The sequence below is a fragment of the Hippopotamus amphibius genome, chromosome 5 (assembly GCF_030028045.1).
Source record: "Hippopotamus amphibius kiboko isolate mHipAmp2 chromosome 5, mHipAmp2.hap2, whole genome shotgun sequence".
NCBI classification, from domain to species: Eukaryota; Metazoa; Chordata; class Mammalia; order Artiodactyla; family Hippopotamidae; genus Hippopotamus; species Hippopotamus amphibius.
Window position 1 is genome coordinate 155,517,610 of NC_080190.1, and position 21,479 is coordinate 155,539,088.

Below are 21,479 nucleotides of genomic sequence, written 5' to 3' on the forward strand. Positions count from 1 at the left end.
TTTCTTATCACGTAGTAACAAAATATGAATGTTGTACCTCAGCCATTTTTTGGTGATAGGTTATCATAATGTAATGGTACTGGTGGAATGGACACACCATGCTAAAGAGACCACACTTTAGCACATGGTTTGTGGTAATCCAACTTTGCGGATCTGTAGCTTAGACAGAGGATAGGACTTTGAAGTAATATAGGATGGCTGACATTAATACTGTCGAACTACATGTGAGAAATATTATCGTCTCCGTGTGTCTGTGCGTGTATACTGTGCGCCAGGCTCTGTGCTATGACCCTTGACATATGTGCTCTCTTTTAAATCTCATCAGGACCCTGCATGGTAGGTTGATCCCCCTCGTTTTTCTGACTTGGAAACTAAGTCTGAGCAAGTTTAAAAGTAGTCTCTATGTTCACACAATTGCAAGAACTACTAAGTGATAGAGCCTGGATTCAAACACGAGTTTATTTAATGCTAAAGCCCGCGTTACTCCTCCCACTCCCCCCAGCCTTTCCCCATTTAGGAACCTTCTGTTGAGGGCTTATTCCATCCCCAGTGCTGAGCTGAACTATGCATTGCCTCTCCTTACTGACCTGTGAGGTCTGTGATGTCATCATCTCCATCTTACAACTGAAGAAATGGACTCATAAGGAGGTTAGTCATATGCCCAAGGTCGCACAACTAGTAAGTGGGAAGCCTTAATATTAGGCTTTAAAAATATATAATATCTTTAAAAGATGAGTACTAAATGCCTTCTGTCCCCAGGTATTCATTAACTGACAAAAGAAGGGCTGCCTTTTGAGAATAGCATTTTCTTCTTGCCTGCTACCTGTCCTTCTTTCTCACGTCCCAGTGCCCCTTGTCTTGGACCTTGGCGTAATACCACTTCCCTTCAGCCAGTCTAAGCACCAGAAAGGCATCTGTCTTTAGTTATGTCACACAGCCTCCTGCCTGTGAAATTTCTTTGATTCAGAGAGTGGCACTGATGTCTTTGCTCAAATGAACACTAAGGTGAAGGAAGGAAGGAGGCAGAGAGGCAGGGAGGGAGGGAGGGAAGAAGGAACGAAAGAAGGAAGGAAGAAGGGAGGAAGGAGGAACTGTTTTTCCCTTTGGCTCCCATCACCCCCAGTTTAAAGTCCAGATGCCAGGGAACTCTACTTAAGGCCAAGAGAACTTCACCTTGGCTATAGTCCCAGCCCACCCCTGGCATCCTCACCCTGTAGTTAAAGTGAGTGCTCTACTCCCAAAGGGACCCTGGGCAAGCTCCCTCTAGCCTCTGCACATGCCGTTTCTCTTCCCTGGAATGTTATTCTTTCTCCTTCTTTGCCTGAAAAGAAATCTGTCCTGTTAACTCCCTTTAGATATTACTTTAGCTATTCCGTCTAAGAAATCTTTGCCAGCAATCTAGTTCTGGGATTGATGCCCTTCTCTAAATTCCCACAGACCTCTATGATTGCAGCACGGATGACATTTCCTTTGAAATTGTCCCTTACCTGTCTGTCTCCCTAACTACACTCTCCGCATCTGCAGAACAGGAACTGTGTCTTGCTCTCCAGGTATTCCTTTCACCTGGCACAGTTCCTGACACAGAGCAGGGTGTCAGCTATCCACTGCTGTCTAACACATCAACCCAAGACACATCTTATGACACTACTTATTTGCTAATGATCCTGTGGGTTGGCCTTTTGGGCAGAGTTCTGCTAGGATGACCAGCCATAGTTTAATATGGTACTGGTTGGGTTCACACAAACATCTGTGGTCAGGGAGCCTGGTGATGGGGGGTTGGCTGACCGTGGATGGCTTTGTGCATATATCTTGCTGTTGGCTGGGGTGCCTCGGTTCCAATTCACGTGGCCTTTCCCCACAGCTAGCCCAGGCTTTCTCATTAGGCCTCATGAGATCAAAGGGGGATAGAATGGAAACTGCAGGACCTTTTGTGGACTTGCTTGGAAGTCACACAGTGTCACTTCGATAGTATTTTGTCAGCCAAAGCAAGTCACAAAGCTAGCCCAGGAACAAGGGGTCGGGAAACAGACTCTCCCTTTTGATGGGAGCTGCAAAGAATCTGGCCATTTTTAATCCACCAAGAGTAGGTATTCACTGTTTTTTGAATAAAGGACCAAGAAGTTACCTAGTTACTGAACAGCTTCAGCTATCCGGATGTAAATTATGACCAATCACTGGGTAGAAGTGTCACAGCTGTGAATAAAGCCGCATGCCCAGTGAAAACTTCGGAGTCGGAAAATCCTAAAATAATAGTGCTGTATGGAGCCATGGAGAGCACAGTTTTTATTTTTTGCATTTTGCTGAGGAGGAAACAGGTGTGGAGTGGTCAGGTGGCATGTCCATACTCATGAGGCTTGTTAGGGCCAGAGCCTGGGCCAAACACCAGCCTCCCGCCCTCCAATCCTATGTCCTTACATAGTATAGCCTCCTACAGTGGAGGGTAATGCGGTTGAAAACAGGCCTTTTGCTTTGGGTTTCTCATAAAATGCAATTGTGCCATGTACCTGTGAAGGTGAAGGATATGTACTTTAACTCAGGCCTTGAGTTGTTAAATCATATCATTAAAAAATAAATATTTTGTGTGATCTTTTGACAGCTGAACTGCTTTAAAATTTAGAAACTCCATTCCTAAATGTAACACCAAGAATTGTTCTAAATTAACGGTAAGCAGTATTTTGAAGAGCTTTTATTTCCTATGGATGTGTGTGTCTGTGTGTATTGGTATATTGTGTGTGAGAGTTCACTCATGGAGAATCCCTGAAATGACTTACTTTGTTCCTAGAGAAAACACTTTTGATTTTTCAGGTGTTTGTGTAATGTGTCTGTGTTTTTGTGATAGAGACAGAAATGATTTTTTGTTATTTCATTAGCATAGGATGTGCTGATAGTACAAATTTGAAAGCCATGTTGGTTAATTCTGCTGTAGAGAGAAAAATGCAGCTGCCTTTTGGGTTGGTTCTGTTATCTGATGTTTTCTTATTAATCTCTGTTAAATAATTGTATAAATTGATAAATTTCTAGTTGAGAAATGGTGGGTAACATGAAGAAGATATCCATGTTTGAGTAGATTACATACGATCAACTTCGCACTACCTTATAAAAGGTGAATGCCTTGGAGTGGTAGCCGTTAACAATTTAAAAATCATTGCTTTCAGCCCATAATGGAGTCTCACATTTCCAAATACTCATTACTTTCAAATATGTTGAAAATAATCTGCTTTTAAGATCTATTTGAATGACATTAACTATTCTCTCCCATTGAACATTAATCCTGTTTCATGTTGATTATACATGGTCAGAATAACTCTAGAACATTTCAGTTTTGCAAAATTGGTTGGAGTCAATTGGTGTCATTGATCATGGTTTTACTCATTTAAGGCAGAATTTCAGGTGTAATATGTTTTTCCTCAGTTCAGTACCAAAAGGACAAATCTGCAGTGTACCAAAAGGAAGTTCATCATCAGTTAGTATATGGTATTGTCAAATGCATTAATATATGTATTTAATATATGTTTATTTTTAAATTAGGTTGAAATTTATTTTCTCCATTTCTTAAAAATTATAGCAAAATACTTAAAATTATAATATGAAAATAGACAGTGTAGCATGAAATAAATGTTAAATTTTTTAAACAATGACTTTAGAGTTTCAGCTTTTCCTGCCTTTTAGAACAAGCTAGCCATTTTTTTATCCTAAGAAACGGTTGCATTGTAAAGCTGATCTACTACTAACCTATCAGAGAAAACACATGGGACTTGTATCTAATTCTCTAATGTAGCCAAAAGTGCCATTTGTAAAACTACTTAATGATGGATGTTTTCTGAAGCTCTTTTGCCTGGGAAAAAAAAGTTAATTAAAAAGCTTTTTCTGTACTGTATTTGATTTGGAATAATTTCCTCCCTACACAGTTATTGATGAGTGGTACGGAATAGTCTATATGGAAAAATGCTATGTGGTGGTTTACTACTTTGAAAGAATGTTAGTTTTCTGGTTTTTTGGTTTTTTTTTCCAACTAATTAGGAATTCAGTTACACAATTCAATATGTGTAGGGTAATAGTATGGAGGTGAGTGGTTATTCAGACTACACTCAGTATTAGCCAAAAGAACTTTACATTTTTCTCTCATTTATTCATTTATTCACTCGCTCATTCATTCATGAAACCTCACTGAGGATTTGTGTTCTGCTGGACAGTATATGTAAGCCCTGGGAGAACAAAATCGAGTAGACAGGACCCTGGATTCAGCTCATCTTTCAAGAGTCCCCTCTAGACCTGTCTCCTAGAAGACGTCTCTCCATGGAGAGCTGGGAATGTGAAATCCTGGGGCTGATCCGGGTGTTTTACTACTGCAAACCACCATCCAACCCCAGAACCAGAACACTGACAACAACATGTTTAACTGTGGTCTCCTTCCCAGTTCTGTCCCCCATTTTCCCTTACCCAAGGAAAGCACAATGGTGAATGTTGAGTTTACCATTTCCTTGGTTTGTTTTGTTTTTGGCCGCGCGGCCTTGAAAGCACCAAGTCCTAACCACTGGGTTGCCAGGGAATTCCCCATTGTTCTTTTTGTTCTTAATCATTGTTTAGATTTTTTAAAAAACAAACTTTATTAAAAGCGTGTCAAGTTTTATATAAACTTCTGGGACTTGCTTGTTTTCATTCAGGATTATGCTACTAAGATTCTCCTAGATTTTTGTATGTAGTTATAATTAATTCACTTTTTACAGCTTCGTAAATTTCCAGAGCACAAATTATTTGTCTATTTTCTTGTCAATGGGCATTTGGTTTGTTTCCGTTGTTGTTGTCTGACATTATGAACATTCTGATATCATCTCCTGGGAACAAGTGTAGGAGTTTCTCTTCGGTATCCACAAGAATTTCTGAATCACAGGAAATGTGAATACTAACCTTACAGGGTCATATCTAACTAGTTTTCAAACTGGTTGAACCAATGTAGTTGCCTATCTGAAATATGAAAGTGATATAGGTTATCAATATCTTCTCCAATACGTATATTCTGAAACTTCTTAATTTCTGTCAGATGTTTATTTGGTCAATGATATTGAGAATTCTAATTTGATGCAAAGCTCATAAAATTTAAAGCACAGAAATGTAAGTAATTTGTGATCCTAACTTAGTACATCGATGTCTTCATCACGCCTAGGATGTCTTTGAAACTTTTTACCCTACGACAATTGCAATTTTGATGAAGCAAGGATTATTGGAAGTCATACAACATATTCAAAAACACCCAACAAAGAATTTATTAAGCACCTACTATGGGCCTGTCACTAAGTGACAACAGCAGTAAATAAGAAGGGTCCCAGTCCTTATAAAGTTTATGTATTCTTCGGTGACTAAAAGTTTAACAGGGGAAGAGCTAAATCGGACTCTATGTTCAATCTGTTTCTTTGACTTTAACCTTTGCTTTTCTCTGCTTTTGTTATTATAATCATACTTGATGGCCTGCCTCAGGGAACCCTGCCCCTCTGCCTGAATGTTAAACTAAAGTGCCTCTGTACAGCTCACAGGCAGTCTACCCTGCCCACCCGTGAATGGCTGCAAGAAGGAAGAAATTAACACATCCCCTCACTGAGGCTGGTTATTCCCAGAGATGTTTTGCAAGACTAATAGCCCTTTTTACTTTACTTCCCCACACCTCTCCCTCTCTATTCCACCTTTTTACTTTACTTCCTCACCACCTCTCCCTCTCTGATTCTACAAAAGAAACTGGCATCCAGACCCCCATAAGATGGTTTTACGGGACACTAGTCTGCCATCTTCTCTCCCTGCCGACTTCCCAAATAAAGTCTTATTCCTTGCCTCAACACCTTGTGTCCGATTCATTGGCTCTCATGCGGTGAGCAGAGCGAGCTTGGACTCGGTAACAAAAGGAGTTCTCTACCAATTTCATTGTGGGGGTGGGTGGGGGGGTTTTGCACCACAAGCAAGCAATGCTCCACACCAGCGAATTCAACCTATAATTCAACCTAATTCTGACACTGTCTACCCAGATACAGCATTAGATTCTACAGATTAAGGGTTTGATCCTAGAAGACTGCCCCTCCCCTTCACTTCAGCTGCCAGTTGCAAGCCCAGGTTATCAACTGCGCTTCTGATCAAATGGATCAGAGATTCTCATGGCCCTTGCTTTGGGTTCAACTAATTTGCTAAAGCGGCTCGCAGAATGCAGAGAAATGTTTTATGTATTAGATTACTGGTTTATTATAAAAAGATATAACTCAGGAATGGGCAGATGGAAGAGATGCACAGGGCATGGTATGGGGAAAGGGCATGAAGCTTCCATGTCCTCTCAGAGCATGCCACTCTCCCTAAATCTCCATGTGTTCAACAGCCCCAGAGCTTTCCCAACCCCAACCTTTCGGGTTTTTTTATGGAGGTTTCATTACATAGACATGATTAATTAAATCATTGGCTATTGGCAGTCAGTTCAGCCTCCAGCCCCTTTCACCTCCCCAGAGGTCAGGGAGGTGGGATTCAAAGTTCCAACCCTCTAATCACATGGTTGGTCCTTCTGGCAACCACCCTTAGGTGTGTTTGGAAAGTCACCTCATTAACATAACACAAGACACTTTTATTGCTCTCCTCACCTAGGAAATTCCAAAGGCTTTAGGAGTTCTGTGCCAGAAATGGGGCAAAGACCAAATATGTCTTATTATGAATCACAACATCACAGAGACAGAGAAAATAATTATATAAATAAAATAATTCATTTTAGATGGGCATTAAGTCCTAAGAAGTAAATGAAACCAGATGGGGTGATAGAGAATGACCAGGATTTCATGTGGATGTTAGTGAAAACAGCTGCCACATTACTCAGCTCCAGCGGGGCATCTCTTACATGGTGGTCCATGTGGACAGCGCCCCCTGGAGTTATTCAGTGCAACAGTCCTGAGCAAAAGCTGCAAACTTGATGTTTTATTTCATTTTTAATTTTTATTTTTTTTTATTTTTGGCTGTGTTGGGTCTTCGTTGCTGCACGTGGGCTTTGTCTCTAGTTGTGGCAAGCAGGGGCTACTCTTCACTGTGGTGCACGGGCTTCTCAGATTGGTGGCTTCTCTTGTTGTGGAGCACAGGCTCTAGGCTCACATGCTTCAGTAGTTGCAGCATGAGGGCTCAGTAGTTGCGACTCATGGTCTTAGTTTCTCCGAGGCATGTGGGATCTTGCCAGACCAGGGATCAAACCCATGTCCCCTGCATTGGTGGGCAGATTTTTAACATTGTGCCACCAGGGAAGTCCAAGCTTGATATTTTGAGTTAATGCCTAAAGAATGGGATTGAGCCAACCTTAAAGAAATCTTGCAGAGTATTGCAGGTAAAAGAAACAAGTCTAAAGGTACTGAAGCTGGAAAAATCGTGGGAGTTAAGAGAATGGGCTCTGGATACACACAGTCCTGGATTCAGATTCCAGCTGTAGCACTTAGGAGCACATCCAGTTACTCTCCTCTTAGGCATCAATTTCCTTGTCTGTAAAATGAGGATACCAGTATCCACCCCATTTGACTACTGTGAAAATTAAATGAGATAATGCATGCAAAATGCTTATCCTTGTGCCTGATCCATACTCAATAATCAATAATTGGATGTTTCTCTTGTTTTGTTTTGTTTGCCTACTAAATGGAAAACAAAATGCTCTCTGGAGAAGCTAGGCTTTCCCCTAAACTCATGCCAGCTAATCTGTATCTGGGACTGGACCTCAGGCCCCCAAAATGCTCGGTCAGTGCCCCTTTCAGCACATCGCTCTGTGCCTCGGCTTCCTCATTTTTGAGAAATAAGAATCTCATAATGCTATTATGAAGATTAATGAGTTAATACTTTTAAAGGTCTTAGTATAGTGTCTGGCAAGTTGTTAAGTATTCCAAAAACAACTAATGATAGCTATTATTATCATTTTTATTACTATACTATGCTGATTATCTGATACCTTGAAAGACCCACATGAATCCATAAGATTGCCTTTATATATTGTCTATACATATATATTTTCATCAACAATATGTTACCAAACCAAACTCAGGTCCACTTTCCTGCACACAGTAAAGCCAATCTACTGACACCAGGTTGTGGTGAAGGAAAATGCAGCATTTATTGTAAAAGCGCCAATACAAGGAGGACGGGTATCTCCTGCTCTAAAACCCTGAACTCCCTGATGGTTTTCTGCAAAAAGTTTTTATACGCAAAATTTGGGTGAGGGCTGCAGGGTGTGTGGCTTTCTTCTGATTGGCTGATGGTCAGGTAACTGGGTGGTACTCCAGGAATGGAACCTTGGGCTCATCCTGAAGTTACCACCTGGATGGGGGCCGTAGTTCCTGCAGAAGAACTCAATGATATTGTAATGTAAATTCCTTGAGAAGGAACCGGGCCCCTGCCTCAAGGCTGCACTATTGTTTCTTGACTGTTCCTTCCTTGTTTCTGCATTCCCTCCCTTCCTAATTAGCAACTGTTTTTTGTTTGTTTGTATATAGGCTGGCAGGATCTTAGTTCCCAGACTAGGGATTAAGCCTTGGCCTCGCAGTGAAAGCACCAAGTCCTAACCACTGGACCACCAGAGAATTCCCTCCTGACACTTTAAGATCCTATTAAGAAAGCAACAATAAGGCATCAATTGTTGTGCCTTATATTCCTCAGCAAACGCTATCTCTCAGGGTAGAGACTTAGTTTTGATTATAAAGGAGGTTTTTATCCTGAGCATGCCTTAACTGAGACATCATTCCCTTTGTCTTTTGTGGGCAGCTTCCCAAGTCTAGAGGTTTAGGAGATTCATTCTGGAATTATGTAAGCAAAACCACCACCTTGTGCTTCTGTTGGCACAAGCTTTCTGCAGGCAGGGAGTGGAGACACAGGTTGCTGCTTGCCTTGTGCATCCGATGAAGGTACTGAGCAAAATAATGGAGTGCTCTGTGAAGAACTTGGCAAAGTGTGTCCTGTCCTCACATCTGGGATTTGACAACTCTTTTCCTTTGCCTGATACTCTGACTTTCTTTTTTGCCTCCTGGGACCCCTTATCATCTTCTAAATTCCCTTTGTTCCCTTGGGGTTAAACATTAGGTTCATTTCTTCTTGAAGTCTGAAAAGCCTGGGTCCACAAAGGCCGATTCGTAATATAAACTTTATGAAGGTGGCTAATGAGACGTCTCAAGGTCCAACTGAGTGGATGGGACTCGGTGTGGATAGGACAGTGAGGAGGAGGAAGGAAGAAAGAGGAGGGCATTTGATCTGTTAGCTTAACTTTGAAAATGTGTATGTGAGTGTAGCCAAAACTCTGAGAGGAGCCCAGATTTTAAAAGTTCTGGATGTTTCTGCCGCCGTGAAAGGGGAAGAAGCAGAATACTTGCCCTTACTCTTGAACCTAGGAGACCCGTGGACCATGTGACTCGGGAACATGAAAGTTAATTAATGATTAAGCAGGAAGACTCCCAGGTCTGGTGTTTCATAGCAGAAAAGGGAAGGAAACAAATGCTGTGGTCTCTAAGGAAGACTGGAGTCCGCAAATGTCAGACCAGCCAGTCTGTGTGAGACAAAGAACCCCTGTTTTTTCAGATTTTCTTTCAGCCAATCTGAGCTACATCAAATGTGAAAAACTGTTTCTAGTGCTTTCCTTGCTTGAAAGGGAATGAGGGGAATTCCCTGGTGGTCCAGTGGTTAGGACTTCATGCTTCGACTGCAGGGGGCATGGGTTTGATGCCTGGTTGGGGGACTAGGATCCCACAAGCCAAGTGGTATGGCCAAAAAATTTTAAAAAAGAAGAAAAAAATGGAATGAGGAGGAGGTAGTACACCATCTTACTGTTAAAGCACATATTGTTTCTTATCACCAGCACATGATAATCCACTCATTTACTTCTCTCCTTAGCAGTCCACCTCCTTTGCTTTCCTTCCTGCTTAAGAGAATTGGCTTGCCCCTGCTCCACACTTTCACCTTAGTATATAAATGGAAACAAAAGTATGAAATCAGAATCATCTCTTATTTTGGTAAGAGACCTTGTAAATTTCCTGGTTTACTCTGTCATTTTATGAATGGATAAACCGTCCTAGAAAAAATAATAGGAATAAGAATAATAGCTAGTGTTTATTGCACTCTAAATATATGCCAACTAGGGACTTCCTTGGTGGCTCAATGGTTAAGAATCTGCCTGCCAATGCAGGGGACATGGGTTCGAGCCCTGGTCCAAGAAGATCCCACATGCCATGGAGCAACTAAGCCCGTGTGCTGCAGCTACTCAGCCTGTGCTCTAGATTCCGTGAGCCACAGCTACTGAGCCCAAATGCCACAACTGCTGAAGCCCGAACGCCTAGAGCCCGTGCTCCACAACAAGAGAAGCCACCACAATGAGAAGCCCTCGCACCGCAACGAGTAGCCCCCACTCTCTGCAACTAGAGAAAGCCCACATGTAGCAATGAAAACCCAACACAGCCAAAAATAAATAAATTAATTAAAAATATATATATTAATTAATTAAAAAATATATATAGATGCCATTTAGTCTGATGTTTTCTATGGATGATTTCATTTAAGCCTCACGCAACTCCATAAGGTAGGTTCTGGTAAAAATCCTCATTTTATAGGCAAGGAGCTCTCTAGGGACATTAAGTTGGTGGCACAAGGCCACACACCAGCTAAGTGGTGGGTCAGAACTGGAACCAGAGAGAGGGAATATGGGAATATGTGTATAAAAACAGATGATTGAACTTGGTGTACCCCCCAAAAAATAATAAATTTTAAAAAAAAAGAATTGGAACCAGAATTGGAACCCAGTCACTCTGACTACTGATGGTATCTGCCTCCTGTGACTGCCCAGGTGGCCCAAGGTTCCAAGATCACACATGCTCATAGTAGCAGAGAACCACTGAGAGCCAGAACTTGCTCCCTGAGAGCACTCCACCTCCGTGGGCACCACAGGCAGCATGGCACTCCTGAGCAGTGACCATCCAGGGCTCATCCCTCTTCCCTGGTGGCTGCCGTTTCATGCCAACTTTCCTCCTGCAGATATCAGGGATCACCCCCACTTTCTTCTTTCTTCTCAACATCACCGCCTATCATTTGGTTCATCCTTAGAGTTTCTGTTGTTCCAAAACTAGGGATGGGGTGGCTATTTCTCCAACTTCCTTCTTAGATGCTCTTCTGGAAGCAAATACTCAGACACTTTTGTTCTCATGCATGCGTGCCATTTCATTCCTTCAACACATAATAACAGATGGCCTCTATCGCCATGGTAATTGCTAACTGGAGCCCTAGAGGACAGGACCTACATCAACAAATCCTATGTCTCCAGGAACTAAGGAGGTCCCCAGTACCCAGTAACCTCTCAGTTAATGTCTGTTAAATAAAAGTACGTGTTTGTAAAAATCTCAAATTGACAATGTACTTTCCTGAGATGCAGGTGGGCTCCGAAGTCTTGCAGATGCCTCCTTTTTTCCTGTCTCACTTCTTAGATGGCCTCACCCCTCTTTTCATTCATTCCTGGAAGCAGGCTTGTGTGTGTGAGTTTTCCCTAGGTCCTCCCGTAAGGCCAGACTGACATCTGCTGGAGCACAGGAGCCCTTCAGTCTGGCCTGTTTCTTGAAGTTTAGAGAAAAGAAGGTGCGTTTTTAGCAAGGACAGAGGAGAGACAAAGGGAAGGTCTTTTTCTTTGTAACCCCTATATCCCTTTCTCGTCTCTCCCTGCTTTCCTCTCCCTTACTGTTAACCACTAGTTTGTTCTCTTTATCTGTGAGTCTGCTGCTGTTTTGGCATATTCATTGGTTTGTTGTATTTTTTAGATTCCACATAAAAGTGTTATCACATAGGATTTGTCTTTCTCTGTCTGACTTATTCCACTTAGCATAATACCCTCCAAGTCCATCCATGTTGTCGCAAGTGGAAAATGTGTATTCTTTTTTTTTTTCAAGATTATTTATGTGTTTAGTTTTGGCTGCATTGGGTCTTCGTTGCTGTGCGTGGACTTTCTCTAGTTGTGGCAAGCGGGGGTCACTCTTCGTTGTGGTGCGCAAGCTTCTCATTGTGGTGACTTCTCTTCTTGTGGAGCACAGGTTGTAGGCACTCGGGCTTCAGTAGTTGTGGCACTTGGGCTCAGTAATTGTGGCACTTGGGCTCAGTAGTTGTGGCTCACGGGCTCTAGAGTGCGGGCTCAGTAGTTTCAGTGCACAGACTTAGTTGCTCCATGGCATGTGGGATCTTCTTGGACCAGGGCTCGAACCCATGTCCCCTGCATTGGCAGGCGGATCTTAACCACTGCGCCTCCAGGAGAGTCCCAAGAGTTGCTGCTGTTTTTTCATTCCTGACATATTCTTCATTCTTGGATCTGTTATGCTTTTCTTACATGAATTAGAAGTCAAGAAGAGTGTGTTGACGTTTTCACATAGAAATGGGAACATGTCATCTGATTCTGGAAGGCTCCCTCAACATCCTAGTTACTGACTATGACATATTTTCTCAGGAGAGAAAGGGACTGTTAAGAATCCCAGATCATTAGTGCCCAGAAGGAGAAAAACTCAATGGTGATGTGTATTTATGTTTTTGTTAACACAATGCATGTAATTGTTAGGGGGCTCCCTGACTTCAGCTCCCAGCCTTGTGAAGCTAGAGCAGAATGCTCACATCCCGCTCCAGCCAAGGGCTGAAGTACCCTCTTCTTACTCCTTGGAAATGGCTTCTGTTTGCATCAACTATATGGCAGATGCCTTTGGATGATGTCAACCTCTTCATGTGAAAAAGAGCAAGCCCAGAAACAAAGCATGCATGTGTGTGTCAGGCAAGTCTGGTGGGCCAGACAATTGCAGGGTTCTGTAAGGGCCGAGACCTCCCCTCGTAGGAACAGAGACTGCCTCTCATTTGCCTGCTGGAGTCTTCCCCCACCCCTAACCCCTGCCACCCCAGAGGGAATTCTACTGCAAAATATAAAAATAGTGCTTGCCCAGCTTCTCATTCAATTTCTCCTTTCTTGGTGAAAAGTTTCTTTACGGTTAGTTGTCCAGACTCTAAGTTCAAGGAAAGCTTTATTTTTAAAAAATTCATGCTGACTGTGAGTTGGAGTGCAAGGCTATTTCCTTTTGATCCTCCTTGCCTTTTGTTTCCTTGACCACCAACTGACTTTCTCTCTCTCTTACTCTTTCCTTCCCCATTTTGACAGTAAATCTGTTATTTCTCCTTATCAGCCTCTAGCAGGCTCTTCCAGCAGTTACTAAATGCTGAAGTCTGTCTCTGGGATGCTGGCTGGGAGGGGGCAAGCATAAACATGAGTCTGGGTACAAAAGTATGTAATAGAAGCATCCCTGGAGAATCCATGTGGAGAGGCTGTCTCTATTGGTGGGTTCATGCTGGATGACAAACGAGAAATAGAACCAAGTTTATGTCTTTGCGAATCAACCCCGGTTAAACTAAGTCACAGAATTCAGGCAGACTCATTCTTATGCCCTCTAATTGTCTGCTTCATATGAACTCTATTTACACAGTTGTTAATGCCTAATCACTAAAGACCTGAGCAGACTCATTTTGGTATATGTCACATCCCTATCATATAACTCCATAACAAAATGATTCATTTCCAAACATAGATGTTAAAGACAGGACTAGGGTACTATTTTAATATCCTAACTTGGACAGCTGCCCTGTGGAATGTGAAATTCACCAACAAATGAAATGAATAATTATCGGCACCAGCCATTTTCGCATTTATCTTGTTTAATCCCTGTAACACTCATGAGGTTCTTGTGAGAATTAAATTAAATAATTCATGTAAAGAGCTTATTATGTGCTTGGCATATATTATGTGCTTGGCTTAATATCATTATACTTACTATAATAAGTATATAACAACATCATGCAGTTTTATTTTCGGCACATACCAGCTGGGAAATGTGATTATGGCAGACTAACTAGATGCTCGATCACCAATCCTGCTTCCTCTTCCTGGGCACATAGAAAGTCTATATTATCCAGCTCACCTTGCATCTGGGAGGGACAGTGTGACTCAGTTCTGTCCAATGGTATGTGGGTAGAAGTTATGAATGTGGGACTTCCCTGGTGGCACAGTGGTTAAGAATCTGCCTGCCAATGCAGGAGACATGGGTTTGATCCCTGGTCCAGGAAGATTCCACATGCTGCAGAGCAACTAAGCCCATGCACCACAACTACTGAGCCTATGCTCTAGAGCCCATGAGCTGCAACTCTTGAGCCTACATGCCACAACTACTGAAGCCCATGCACATAAAACCCGTGCTCTGCAACAAGAGAAGCCACTGCAATGAGAAGTCCACACACCAGAAGGAAGAGTAGCCCTGCTGCTCGCCGCAACTAGGGAAAGCCCACTTGCAACAACGAAGACCCAATGCAGCCAATTAATTAATTAATTAATTAATTTTTAAAAAGTTATGGATGCCACTTCCAAGGCTAGCTATAGAATATTCTGTGAAATCTTGTGCTCCTTCTCTCCCCCTTATATGGAGCTAAAAGAGAAGGATTCTGCAATAGAAGAACCACATGATGGAAAGAGCCTGGATCCCTGAGTCATCTATGGAGGAGAGCATCCTGCTTCACATCAGGCTATGATGTAAGAGAAAACGTACTTTGATTGTTTAAGCCACTGAGATTCGAGGGCTTCTTTGTTGTTGTAGCATAGACCATCTTACTCTGATTACTGTAATGATGCTGAAGAGAAGGGAAACAAATATTCTCTAAATTAGTTATTTGAAAACAATTCACTACAAAATAAGGCAGAAGTAAATATGCATACATGAAACAAATGTGCAAAATTGTATGTGGAGTTTTAGGAAAGCTATAGGGCATCATTCTGCTGGGAGGTTAGGTTGCAGGTTTGCATAATGACACTAATGGCAGAACTGCAACATGAATCAGGTGTGTCTGAGTCTAGGCCCAGTATTTTCCTTTACTACATCCTACATCAGTTTGGGATGAACCAGTCAAGGTGCCTCCTACAAGAGTCAGTGATAAAGTACAAGGTCTCAGGGGCCAAACTAGATTGGATGATGTGTTAGCCCAGGGCTTTAATAGGTCAAGAATAATGGGGAAAGAGAAAGAACTGAAATGCAAAGCTAAAATGTCAGTGCTGAAAGTTCAGAATGGTAAGATATGCCATAAATAGGGAGATGTACTGCAAGACCAGAAGCCTAAAAGAAGGTAACAGGACTGAGTTTAGAGAGATGGAATCAGGAAGAGGGGCTCAACCTGAAGACTGAATTTCATGTGATACTGGCCAAGGGGACAGCCCTGATGGCCAAGATTTGAGGCAAGAAAATGAGAACAGCAGGAACCCTCCAAAAATCCCTACAAATTCTAGCCAGCACTGCTGTGTCAATCATGGTTTACAGAAATGCACAATATATGAAGACCAGCTCCATTATCACCTAGGGTAGTCAGATTTAGGGTTCATGGTTTTTCCAGAAAGATCAACCACCCCATCTATAATTTTTCTGAGCACCAGGCACCTGTATTTTAAGAGCTCAATCAGCTCTCAGTGGTATAGACATACTAATAGCTGGTAAAACTACCCAATAGCATTATTAAATATGCACAGTTGAATATGCTTTTGGTCTCCTGGCACTCATTACCCCCCCCTTTTTTTTTTTTTTTTTGCTAACAACATCTGTATTCTAGAGGTGAATTGCCTCTCCCTTATTTTGTATAGTTATGATAAGATGTCTCTCATGGTGCCCTAGTTTCTTCTAGTGAAAGAATGGGCCCCAAACCCAAGTTAAATCAACACTCTCTTCCAGGACTTTGAACTTTGAATAGAATAACTCATGAATGGGAAAAACAGTTGAAGTTCATGAACCCAGTTGGTCCCTTAAACCTGCCCTGGCTCTTTTCTTCTCTGAACCTGGTCTCAGAGCCTTCTGATGAAATCTGTGTGCTGTGCTGCCCTTTGCTGCAGTGTGGAGTAAAGGCACTCAGGATCAGGACAAGGCAGTTGCGTATGCTTGGAAGAGCACAGGGTATCAATTTTACAGAACAGGTAGAGACCAAGAACCAGATATAGAATCAGATATCTGCCAAAGAGCTCAAGCAAGTAGAAACGATCAAGTTTAGGCATTTAGGAAATCAGATTTCCTGATTAATTTAGAAAAGAGTGGTAGCTCAGTTAGGATGTGTTTTGGTTGCAAATGACAGAAAACCAGCTTGAACTAACTGTAGGGGAAAAAGAACTCTTTATTGCTTTATTTAACCACATTGTGGTAGGAGCAGTGATTATATAATTTATCACCCACCTGCATCACTTCTGAGACTGAAAGGAGATGTTAATGATTAAGCTGGGGCAACAGATGTAAACTGGGCCTGCCTTCGGCAAACTGGAATGTCTGTTCATCTTCGTGTAAGGAAATCAGAGTGAATACAACCTAAAAGGCTGCCAGGAATCTCTCTCTTTGTGTAGCTGTTATTTTTCTCTGCTTTTTACTTCTCTTGTGTGGGCTTTATTTGCATAAGCGTGTGGAGCAGGGGATACAGCTGCCAAAAGGTCCAGACTCAAATTCTTAGAGATTACAAGTCAGAGAGGAAAAGATGCTTTTCTATCTGCTCCAGTATGAAATATTCTGCCCCAGAATTTCAAGCAGCCTGGCCTGTGTCACATGACCAACGCTGGACCAATCTTTGTGAACAAAAGGATACATTGCTACCATTGGTTCGCCTTGGGCCACATGCCCTTCTTGTGTCGGAGACGTAGGAGTGCCATAGTCAGTAGTCCCTGTCGTTTGAAGCAGCATTTCCCCAAAGAGAAGCGTTATTCTGGGAGACAAAACCATATATATCCACTACAACAGCCTCTTATAGACTGCCTGCTGTCAAGTCCACTGGCCATATAGGAACATAAAACACAGCTGTTGGATAAAATACATGTTATATAAAACACAGCTGTCTGAATGCTGGAGCTACCTGGGAACGGGTTAAACCATTAACCCATTTACCCTGGAAACCTTTTACAATCCACTCTCACAAAGTGAATTGCTCTGTTCCTTTAGAGTCTAGTATATAACAGTCCATTAGAGACACAGAAGGCCCCAGGGCTTGGTGTTCCTATGAGCCTCTAGAACCTCTCAAGTTAAGTGAACTTACTTCCAAAAGTCATTAGGCAGAACTCTAAGGGCACTGGGCACCTTGAATTTAAATGGGGAGTTGGGGAACAGAAAGGCAATTGAAGACTCCCTAGAAAAGGGTTGAGAAAGAGGATACTAGACACAGACATCCCTTCCATCCCAGTTTGGCTAAGCTCCCAATTCTCCCAATTCTGTTTCAGTTTGTTGTTGGAAAGTACTACTATTTATCATAAAACTTGGAACAGAGACGCTACCTTCTGCCACCCTGGGATGGTCATCTCCACATTGCAGAGGATTGCATGGTGGCTAAAAGTCATCAGCAGTCTGCTTGCCCCCTGCCCAGCCCTTCCCTGGGAGAAAAAAGGAGTAGATAAGTGTGTGGAAGGCTGACTGGGTGACTGTGGGCTCCCATCCAAAGAAGCCACTCAGCGTAGCAGCTAGGTGGGGGGCGGAATACGATTTCTCAATGGATCCCTCACCACTACGGCGAGCACAGTGTTACTGGAGAGAGCTCTTCAACCCCAAGGTTCTCTGTGCCTTCCAGAAAACTGCAGCCTCTAATAAATAACCAAGCGCTCAGCCCAAGCCCTGTTGCAGCGGATGGGGCTATCCTTGCCACAGTGCTGAACAGCAGGAATGTTGCCGGCAAGCCCTGCCCTTCAAACCTAGCCTGCGAGGCGGAAAATGCTGAAAGCTGGACCCACTTGTTGGAACTCCACATTCTATTTATTTATTTTTTTTTTATTTTTTGGCACACGGGCTTAGTTGCTCCGTGGCATGTGGGAGCTTCCTGGAGCAGGGATCGAACCTGTGTCCCCTGCATTGGCAGGCAGATTCTTAACCACTGCGCCACCTAGGAAGCCCCGGAACTCCACATTCTAAATGGGAGATGCCATGTGGGCTATTCATAGGTGTATGCTCTCCTGCTGGGCTGAAAGTATGTGGGCCAGTCTTCGGAAATTCTTGGAACTAAACAGTATGTGAATAAACAAACAAGCGTGGACCTCTGGTTCAGGAGAAGCAGCTAATGAAATATGTCAGAGCTCACCTTGTTCCAGAGTTCATGCTAATGAAATGAATTGATAATTGATATAATCATCTCAGGGCTGGTCTCCGGTCAGTGTACATATGCGCGGCCCCATTTTATTCGTTTTTTTCAAGTGTTTCCTCTCTCTTCATTCACTGTTCAAGACAGACTATTTCTTTTTCAGTTTTTCACTTACATAGGCAGTGGTTGCTGCGGACCCCTTCCGGACGGAGGCACCCAATCGCCCAGCTGCTGGGAGTGCTGGTGACCAGTGACTCTCAGCTGAGCCCCTTCCTGGTCCAGCTAGAAAGTACGCGTAGAAGAGTGGTTACCAGGGGTTGGGGATGGGGGAAATATGTAGAGGTTGGTACAACAGTACAAGCTTTCGGTGATAAGATGAATAAGGTCCAAGACTTTTCTGGTGGTTCGGTGGTTAAGTCTCTGCGCTTCCACGGAAGAGCACGTAGGTTTGATCCCTGGTCGGGGAACTGAGAACCCACATGCCATACGGCCTGGCCAAAAAAAATGACTGACTTACTGAACAGAAAATTCACAAGACTTGAAGAGACACTTCTCAAAAGAGAATATGTGGTTAATCTGAGTGTGGAAAGGCCTGACTCTCACAGTCCCAACTGGATATCTCTGAAGGAACTATCTCAATTCCAGAGCTCCCTGTGGGATTGGCCAGTCACCTGCTCTCCCTGCTCAGTCAAGCCTTGACTCTCACAGATACTGTCCTGAGAGCTCCCTTCCAATAAAATTTTTGCATATAAATCTCCATCTTGGAGTTTGTTTCCAGATAACCTGACCCAATAACATATAGCACAGATACAGACAAGTGCATTGACCAGAACTGTACAACTTGATGAATTTTTGCAAAATGAAGACCCCTGTATAACTGGTACCCAAATCAAGAAACATCCAGAGTGGACAACAAGGTCCTAGTGTATAGCATAGGGAACTATATCCAATGTCCTGGGATAAACCATAATGGAAAAATATATTAAAAAGAATGTATGTATATGTGTGTGCACAGTTAAACCTTGGATTGCGAGTAACTTGTTCTGCAAGTGTTCCACAAGACGAGCAAACGTTTCTAATAAATTTTAACTTGATAAAAGAGCGATGTCTTGCAATACGAGTAGTACATGACGCCAAACGTCACATGATCACAACTGAGCCGATGGAGCTGACCACGGACGAACTGATGGATCTGCATCATGAGCAACAGCAAGAGGTTATGGAGGAGATCTCGTCTGCTGAGGAGGAGGAGAAAAAGGCGGAGGAATCCCTCACTTGAAATGAGATTAGGGAGATGTGTAAAATGTGGGAAACAGTGCAAAATTTTGTAGAAAAGCACCACCCGAATAAGGCTGTAGCAGTGAGAGCGAAGAATCTGTTTAATGCAATGCAATGTCACATTTCCGCGAAATCCTCAAAAGGAGGCAAAAGCAAGTGTCATTGGATAGGTTCCTTGTTAAATTTGCACGAAAAGAAAAAGATTCCATTGAGCCAATAGATAGCAGTGATTCCGTTAATGATAGTGAAAGTCGTCCTACACAATAACCCTCCTCTCTCGTCTCCCTCATACCAGCCACGAAGGTTTTAAAAGGTAAGTGCAGGTTAATTTCTTTATTGTTCTTTATATTTTGTATTTTTTTATTATTTTGTATTATATTTCTGTACTATAATCATTTTTATATGAATATTTTTGGGTTGTGGAATGAATCATCTGAGTTTCCGTTATTTCTTATGGGGAAATTCACTTTGATATACAAGTGCTTTGGATTACAAGCATGGTTCCGGAACAAATTATGCTTGCAAACCAAGGTTTTATTGTACATATATGTATATATATACACTGTATATATGTCTCTTTGCTGTACAGCAGAAATTAATGCAACATTGTAAATCAACTATACTTCAATTTTTTTAAAAAGTAAAAAAAAAAAGAGACACACACACATGTCCCACATGCTTTCTTCCCATCACTAAGGGTCACCACTATTATCACTTCTAATAGCATAGATTTCTCTTTTAGGGTTTTATTGAAATGGTGCCATATAGTGTATACTCTTTTTGTGTCAGGTTTCTATTGCTCAATATTTTGTGAGATTCATTCATGTTGCTGCATGAGGTTGTACATAATTCATTCTTATTGCTATATAGTCTTCCACTGTGAGAATATAATGCCATTTATTTTTCTACTCTGTGGTTGATGGGCATTTGGGTAGTGCCAGTTTGAAGCAGTTATGAACAGCACTGCAAAGAACATTCTAGAATATGTCTTTGGTGGGGCATGAACCCTCATTGCTGTAAAGAATTTAAAATACTTAGTTTTAGTAGATATGGCCAGTTTTCCAAAGTGGCTGTACCAAGTCATACTGCCACTTGCAGACGATGAACTTAAGACCAATACTTGGTGTTTTCCATCCTGAGCCACTGTGGATGAGTATATTGTGGTTTTAGTATGCATTTCTCTGGAGGCCAGTGAAGCTGAGCACATTTTCATATGTTTCTTGGCCACTTGGATATTCTCCTTTGAGAATGTACCAATCTTTGCCCATTTTCTGTCGTGTTATCAAGACAATTCTTTCTTTACTGTGGGTTGTTGGGAAACCCTACAGAGATCCCCTTTGGTATAGAGGGACAGAGGAATGGTGTTTTGTCCAAGTGCAAAGCATGCAGGGAAGCACGCAGGAGATGATAAACACAGGCTTCAAAGTTGCTGGAAAATGAAAGTAGGAATGAGAATCGGCCACAGCAGCAAAGCCATAGACTCATGTGGGGAAACCTAAACTGAGGTGGGGTCCAGGAAGCCACGGACACAGATGGGGTCCAGCTGTGGGATTCAGGAAAGCCAAAGTGGTGGCTTTGGGTGGGGGCCAGCGAGAATCACAGGAGTCCACTCAACTGATAAGACTCTGCGTACATAAGAGAAGTTATTCACGATTGCCAGAAGAGTTAGAAAAGGCTGTGGCTCCTGGGTGGCATCCAAGGAGAGGTTAGAATGAAACGGAATGGTTAGTCCTGTATTTCCAGGCAGAGTCACGAGATCGTTAAGTGGATAGCATGATCTTAGAGCAGAAGAGAGGGTGCATGCTTTTTTTTCAGGTCACTCAACAGCCACATGTGAGAAATAACAAGGGCTGAGTGACCGAGAACACAAAAACATCATTTTCCAGGCAGCTCTGTTCCTGGGGAGCAGCCCACCACCTCAAACAGCAGGAGGGGGCCAGAGTCAGATCTCCTGTGACTTTGCATCCTCTTTCTCCCTGTCTATAAAATCAGCCCAGCTCCGGCGTCAGACCAGCCCTTACCTGCCCTGGAGAGATTTGAAGCCACTCTGGATCTTGCTTTTCTATAAGTTTGACCTGAAGGGG